We start from the raw sequence: 8285 nt of genomic DNA on the forward strand, positions 1-8285 counted from the left end.
GAACAATGCTTGGCCCTATTGATTCTAGGTGAGTAAATTTAAGAGGGAATTTCCCTAATTTCCCTTTTATAAACTTAATCTTATACAATCTTTCATGAAATTTTGTCTTTTTGGACTCTTGATCTACATCTTCATATCTCCCTCTCCTCCAACTTCTCTTCTGTCTCTTTTTTAATGTCCACACAGCTATACGAAGTAAAGAATTTCCGTGATTTTATACTTCATTTCTTTAGGGAAATAAAGCAGTAGAACCTATAGAAACACCTCTCCTACATTTTGTGTATCTCCTGAGGGCAAACAAAACCACCCTGAATCCTTTTACCCTGGCAATATATGTTTCTAGTTTCTAGTGAATTTTTAAATTTCACTATAATGTATCAAAGCACAATAGAAATATTAGGTCAAGAAAATTATCAGAAGACACTGCAAAAGATGGCAAACTTAAAAAGTTATATTTCTGTCAGATTCAAAGGGGGTAACTTATTTTAAAATGACTATAAAATGCAGAAGTATCAATGCTAAATTATAATTGTGTTGTAGCTGAGACATAGAATTTAAGAAATATACTTAGGAGTGAAAATATTTGAACATAAATGAAGACATTAAAAATAACACTTCTTTTCCAGACGTGTAACCTCATTTCTACAAATCCTTTGCTGCTGCTTGGATCAGAAAAGTCTATTTTGAAAGAGCAGTTAAGTGAACTATCACAGAATTTTTGCTGACTACTCAATGAAGAAAAGTTTAGTAAATGGAGAGCCATTTTCACCTTAGAAGATGTGAAGAAATTTCAAAAGACAAACGTCTATGTTGTGACCCATCAGTTGAAAAAAAGAAATTTGTGTTAAGCATATGGGCAGAGAAAAACTTTTTAGTCAAAATATTAAATGAGATATTAGTAAAAGTAAACTTTGCAACATACTGTCTTAAGCACACATTAGAACATTCAAATAAATTAAAAAATTAACATTTCAGCTACAAAATAGAGGAAAAAATAGAAATAATCCTGTGTAAATGGAAATTTTGTTTCATTTACAAGGACCATCATTGATAAAGCCTTTTTGATTTTTTAGAAATACTATATTAATACGTATCCAGGGTATTATAGAAAAGAAAAAAAATGCATCACCCATAGTCTCATCACCCAAACAAAACATTTGTCAAATTTTGGGCATGTTTTTGTAGTCTTTTAAAATTTGCTTAGCTTTTTTTTTTTTTTTTTTTTTTTTTTTTTTTTTTTTTTTCTGTACGCGGGCCTCTCACTGCTGTGGCCTCTCCCGTTGCGGAGCACAGGCTCCGGACACACAGGCTCCGCGGCCATGGCTCGCGGGCCCAGCCGCTCCGCGGCATGTGGGATCTTCCGGGATCGGGGCACGAACCCGTGTCCCCTGCATCGGCAGGCGGACTCTCAACCACTGCACCACCAGGGAAGCCCTTGCTTAGCTTTTTTTATCTCAGAGGAAATTTATAATTTTGCATTTTTCTTTTTAAAGACACAGTATATAGTTCAGAGTTTTCACTGTGCTGCTTGCCATTCCTTAAACACATGCAGCATGGTCTGGCTTCAGGACTAATCCCTGGAAGACTCTTCTGTAGCTGTCTCCTGGGACAGCTTCCTCGCCTCACATGGGACCTCAGCGCAGCAGGCTGTGGCTGCCCTGCTGTTCATCTCTTACAGTGCTTTATTTTCTGTCCCTTTCCTCCTTGCCTTTTGGATTGCAAACTCCATGAGAGCTTGAACTTTTTGTTCGTAGTTAAATCCCCATCACTTATAAAATGCCTGGAGTAAAGTATTCAATTTGCTGAATACATAATAACTGAAGCATGTCAGGCACTATTCCAAGCATTTCACGTATCTTAACTCATGTAGTCTTCACAGTCTTGTTGAGGTAAGTACTATTTGTATCCTCATTTTATGATGAGGATATTGAGGTGCAGCAAGGTTAAATGACTTGCTCAAAGTTCCTGAGCTAGGAAGCTGAGAGCTGGGATATGAACCCCTGCACTCTGGATTTGAACCTACCCAGTCTGACTCCAGAATTTGCTGCATTAATCAATATACCATACCATCTCCCTCATGAACAAATGAATATATATCATCCTTATAAAATCGATTTTGAATGGCTCAGAGGAAAGCTTTGTGCATTATTTGCAATGTATTTAAACCATTCATTCATTTAAATATATTTGTTGAACTCCCTACTAGTGCTAGGAGGTGTGGAAGAGCCAAAGTGGAGAAAAAACTGACAATTCCTGACAGCAACTCAACACACATTTAATTTTCACTATGGTTTAGATCAGTGGTCCTCAACTGGTGGCAACTTTTTGTCTCCAGAGTATATTTGGCAATGTCTGGAGAGAATTTTCGTTGTCAGCACTATGGAGGAATACTGCTAAATAGCCCATAATGTACAGGACAGTCCCCTACAAGTCTGTATTGGGCCCCAAATGGCAACAGTGCCCAGGCTGAGAAGCTCTGATCTCAATTCCATATTATGTACTGGGGTACAAAGAAGAAAAAGGTGTCTTATATCCTCTGCCCTCAATGATCTCACAAATGTTTAGTCTGGCCCCCACCCCAATCTTTGTCAACTTCCAAGTTAATGAGGAGAAGGCCTTTACTATTGGGTTGGCCAGAAAATTCATTTGGGTTTTTCCTAAGATGGTATGGGAAAACCCAAACGAACTTTTTGGCCAACCCAATATTAGCAGGGGAGAGGGAGTGATAAACTATTAATACTTACAGCAGGTTAGGGTGGGTCAGAGGTGATTCAAAATAAAGGAGAAACCTTTCAGCTGGGCTTGCCTTCATAAGTAAAGTTTCTCTGGATGTTCCAAACAAAATGTACCCATCATAATCAAAGTTAATTCATAATAGAGACACAAGCCAAGTACCCAAGAATCAGAGGACGGAGAGATCATTTATGGAACCTTGACCAAGGTTAACCTTGGTGGAGAAGAGAGGGTCTGAATCAGGTCCTGAAGGCTGGGTGTAATTTTGACATGGGACATCTCATAAAAAACTAGACATGATAGAGAAAGAACTTTGATATTTTATAATTGAATTTGTGTTTACTACCCATTTGGGGAAAATGCATACTTTAAAACAGTATGTTGTAGGTCAGGTGTAGTACAGCAATATTTGACTTGAGTTTAATTGCCAGCTCATTGTTTTTAGTTCTCTCAAGTATTTAAAATCTTAGAATGCTATTACATTGAGAATTCCTTTTTAGTGTGCCTGGTAATTTCTAAAATAGAGCACATTTACTCTTAAGAAGTTTAACAACAGAAAACACCTATTTAATATATATCCAACTTTAGGTGAATATTTGAATTTCCTCTAGGCAGCCATATAAATAGACTACTTTTCTCACTCATGTGGACAGCTTGGAGGAATATCGTTCTTTATGATTGAATCCTCAAACTTTACCCGTCCCCTTCTCATCCCAACCAAACTAGGGTGATGCCATACGTTGTGAAGGCCACCCTCTTGGAGGGAACAGGTGGTACTGGCCAAAGTATGTGTTCTGACACAGGTCTGTGCCAAAGGAAGAAAGGGCACATTTCTAATTTTCAAGGGTATTTCTAATGGGCTAGGGGTGGCCCTGTCTTAGCTCCATCACAAACTCTGCTGAATTTGTTCTCTTCGTTATCTCTCTAAAACTTTAGCCTCTGCTGGCACCAGTCATCTCCTGGGTGCTGATGCTACCCTACTGTCTTCCAGAAACCCATGGACCATGTCTTTGCCTGGGCTATAGATCCAGCTTGTTTTAACCTCATTTCCATATAAAACAAGTCTTTCCCAGTTTTGATGGAGGGTGCCATCTTTTTGTGTTTGTCGAGTCTTCTATTGCTAAAGAGTCAATTTCTATGCCCACTGATCTCACTCAGAGCCCCTCTGCTCCTTAGTTTTTCAACTTTCCTTAATGCTATATTCCTGGATTAGCATCATGGAACACAAACTATAGGAACTTGGGCAAGAATCTCAACCTTTCTGACTTGTTTCCTCATCTGAAAAACTTGTTGTGAAAGTAAATGAGAATGAAATTATTCAACACAGTACCTGATAAAGAGATGTCACTTATAAAAATGTTAGTTTACTTTCCTTTTACTTTGGATTGAATAAATAAAACTGTAACCAGTTTTTTCTTCTGCTGTTTTTCTCCTGGGCTTACTGTTTCAGTTCTGTGCAGACCTTAATGCAAAACTCACTGTACACTCTAGCTTTCACCAAATTTCACATGACACCAGGTTTTTTATTATTTTCCTAGTATGACTGTAGTTTTATAGTAGATTATAGTAGATTGTAATATTGTTCAGCAGTATCCACTCTTTCTCCCTGACCCTATTCCCTTTCCCACTGACTTGGCTTGCCCATGTGACTTCCAGGGGTGGGAGTGACAAGTTGCCTTTTTCTGGCAGAAGCCCATCACCCTCTTGCACTCTTACCATCCTACATAAGAACAGCATGCTTAGATAGCAGCTACTTCTTCAGCCTGGGTCCCAGCATGAGACTCAGTGCAGATCTAAACTAAAGCCTAACTGATATCAGGAACCCAGGTAGGCCCAGCAGAGTCACAGCCAATACTCATAAGTGAGAAACAACTGTTCATTGTTTAAGCGACTGAGACTTTGGGATTGTTTATTGTCCCAGCAAAAATTGACTAATACAGAAACCATGGGGAGAGGGTCACAGCATACAGCTCCTGGCATTTCATTCACTCAGTCCCCAGGACAAGTACTCTTGTCCTATTCTGGTTTCCACATCCCCCCATCCCCTAATTGTCTCATAGCAGCTCAGTCTTGCAGCCCCCATTGGTCTCTTTTATTATGCAGGATTATTTTCCTCTTGCCCGTGAAACTTGGAAGAGATTTGTCACTTTCACAGTGTGTATTCCACTGGCAATGTGCTCATCCAAATACCTTGTCAAGAAATCAGGCCTTTCTTCACAATTATTTTATCAGTTACAAGGAAACAAATTTTCACTATGTGTAACATAAGATGGATGCTTTTATCCTGCAGTCTTTTCTGAGATGTAAGTGAATCTTACTCAGGTTTAGGTAATTACCTTCTTGCTTTAAAATAAATACCTGATATTTCTTCTCTACGGAGTTGCATTAGTTTCTAATTGGTGCTGTAACAAACAACCACAAGCACAGTGGCTTAAAACACCACAAGTTTTTTATCTTACAGTTCTAGAGGTCAGAAGTCCAAAATGGGTCTCACAAAGCTAAAATCAAGGTATCAGCAGAATGTGTTCCTTTCTGGAGGCTCTAGGGGAGCATCTGTTTCCTTGCCTTTTCTAGCTTCAAGATGCTGCCCACACTGCTTGGCTCCTGACTCCCAGATATCGAATTACTCTGATCTCTGCTTCTTCTCTGGCTCTCCTGCCTCCCTTATTCACATATAAGGATTCTTGTATTTGCTTTGGGTCCACCTAGAAAATTCAAGATAATCTCCCATCTCAAGACCCTTAACATAATCATATCTTTTTTCCCCTGTGTAATAATAGATATCTTGTGGAGAAGTACTTTTTGATGATAGCCATCCTAACAGGTGTAAAGTGATATCTCATTTTGATTTGCATTTCCCTGCTGCTTAGTGATATCAAGCCTCTTTTCATGTACCTGATGGCCATTTGTATGTCTTCTTTGAAAAACTGTCTATTCAGTCCCTCTGCCCATTTTTTAATCAAGTTGTTAGCTTTTTTGTTCTTGAGTTGTATAAGTTCTTTGTCTATTAATCCCTTATCAGACACATGATTTGTAAATATATTGTCCCATTCCATATATTCCCTTTTCATTTTGTTGATTGTTTCTTTTGCTGTGCAAAAGCCCTTTAGTTTGATGTAGTTCTACTTGTTTATTGATTTACATGAACATCTGAAATATCAAGGCTATTGACCTATTATTCGTCATGTTATTGTATGTGATAGAGTATGCAGAGATGACTTTATTTTGGTTCAACAGATCTTAAGTCAGTGATTCCTTATAGTAATTGACTCTATCCATAATAATATATTCATCCTTCACTGAACTGTTATGCTATTTGAATATTTCCTCTTTTTATGATCATTAATGTTTCCCTTCTAGACAAAGTTTTTACTCCTAAGTGATTATAGTGTTTTAAAATCTAGACCATTTTACTCACAGGACTGCTTATGGTACATTTTCATTTTATTTATTCCTACTTCAATTATTAATACTTGTGGACCTATTGCTTAGTCTCCATAACTGAGAAACATTTCCTCTGCATAGCCAATCTTCTATTTATTTTTGTTTTGTTTCTGATTCATAAATAATTATAAGGGAATAGGAATTTGGAAGGATTTTCTTCCTGGATAAAGATTTAAGGTGGTTTTAAGATATTTTATTTAGTACTTGCTTCATTTGTAAGAAAGAAAAAGAAAATCTGCCTTTTCTTTTTAAGAAGATCTATAATTCTATAAATTTTGTTTTGTGTCTCCTAATATAATTGTTTGCCATCTAGTGGACAACCTAAGTACTGCTCAGTTTTATAAAATAGGGTTCTATGTAAGATACCTAGAGATAGAGATGGAAATTGATCAGAGATATTCTGGGGCAATGTATGTTTCCATTAGTGTGTACCAGTTCAGATTATGTAGGATTAAAATGCTTAATCTTTTTTTTTTGTTTTGTCCTTGTAGGCTGATATTAGAGATATTTATCCTTATCATAGATGAAGCAAATTGTTCAGGAACTGAGAATGAAAAACTAGTTTATATAAAAGTGAGCAATAATTCTTTAAAAGAACCAGTATTGCTTGGGGAGAGGAGGTGATCCTGTAGATAGGATAGGTGGGGAGATCAAGGGGTCTAATGAGAGATGGAGAAGTGAAGGGGAAAGGGGAAAAGGATACATGGATAGAAAGGATGGGTGGGGATCATTACAGAGATGGGGGAATACCTGAATAGGTAGAAAGAAGAAATAGGTAGGAAGGAACAGAAGGAGCTTGGACAAAGAGGCAACTAGACAAAGTTGAAATGGAAAGGGCATTAAAAATGTGTCCAGGGCTTCCCTGGTGGTGCAGTGGTTGAGAGTCCACCTGCCGATGCAGGGGACACGGGTTCGTGCCCCGGTCCGGGAGGATCCCACATGCCGCAGAGTGGCTGGGCCTGTGAGCCATGGCCGTTGGGCCTGCGTGTCCGGAGCCTGTGCTCCGCAACAGGAGAGGCCACAACAGTGAGAGGCCTGCGTACCAAAAAAAAAAAAAAAAAAAAAAAATGTGTCCAAGAGGAAAAAAAAAAAAAAGATTGGATTAAAAATGACCTGAGAGAATAGAAATGGTGCTTTATTTTGCAATGTGTGTCAGCTACCTAGAAGTACCACCTCTGATTCTGTCTACAAGATTCTAAGAAAGTGTCCCATAGATCTTCCTGATTTTTCTGATCAATGTACAGACCTGGGTTATACATGCACGTGTGTTGACAGATTTTTTCCTTTTGCCTTTTTCATATTTAGAGTTCTCATAATGCAGGGAAACAGTAAGGATGTTGTGCTTCTTTTACTAGGAACTATTATTTCATTTGGGATTTTGTTGAAGTATTCAACCAGCAGCAAACTATTACAAGTAGAACCTAGGATGCCTGATTGCTTTGAGCAATTAAGCAACTGAGGACTCTGGGGAATACGTTAATCAAGGTACACTTTAGAAGTCTATTATTCACAAAAAGAAGTCAGGTGTTTCATTCAACAAATACTTACTGAGTTCCCATTATATGTCAGGCCTGTACTAGACATGGGAGTATAAGACAAAAAAAATCTTACAGTCCAATAAGATTTTTTAGTTAACTGGAGAGGTTACAGACTGAAAACTCTTATCCTTCTTCTTTAAGAAATTATGTTTTGTATGAGTCTGCATGCCTTGTGTGATAGGCAGAATTATAAGATGACCCTCAGTTATCTATGCCTTGAGTGTGGATGGAAACTGTGAATATAATGACATACTGTCCTTGTGATTATACTACCTTAAAGAACAAAAGGGAGATTATCCTCTTTGGGCCTTATCTAATCACACGAGTCCATTAAGTCTAGATCAAGAGGTCAGACACAGAAGAAGTCAGAGATGTAAGTATGAGAGAGATTTGAAAAGAGGGAAATTCTGCTGGCTTTGAAGGGGCCATGTGGTAAGAACATGAGAATGGACTCTAAGAGCTGAGGGCACCCCCTAACAAAGAGCCAGCAAGAAAAAAAGAGATCTTAGTCTTGTAGACAAACCACTGAATTCTTCCAGCCCATATATGAGCTTGGAAGAGACCCCTAAG

The sequence above is a fragment of the Mesoplodon densirostris genome, chromosome 9, assembly GCF_025265405.1.
Source record: "Mesoplodon densirostris isolate mMesDen1 chromosome 9, mMesDen1 primary haplotype, whole genome shotgun sequence".
Classification (NCBI taxonomy): Eukaryota; Metazoa; Chordata; class Mammalia; order Artiodactyla; family Ziphiidae; genus Mesoplodon; species Mesoplodon densirostris.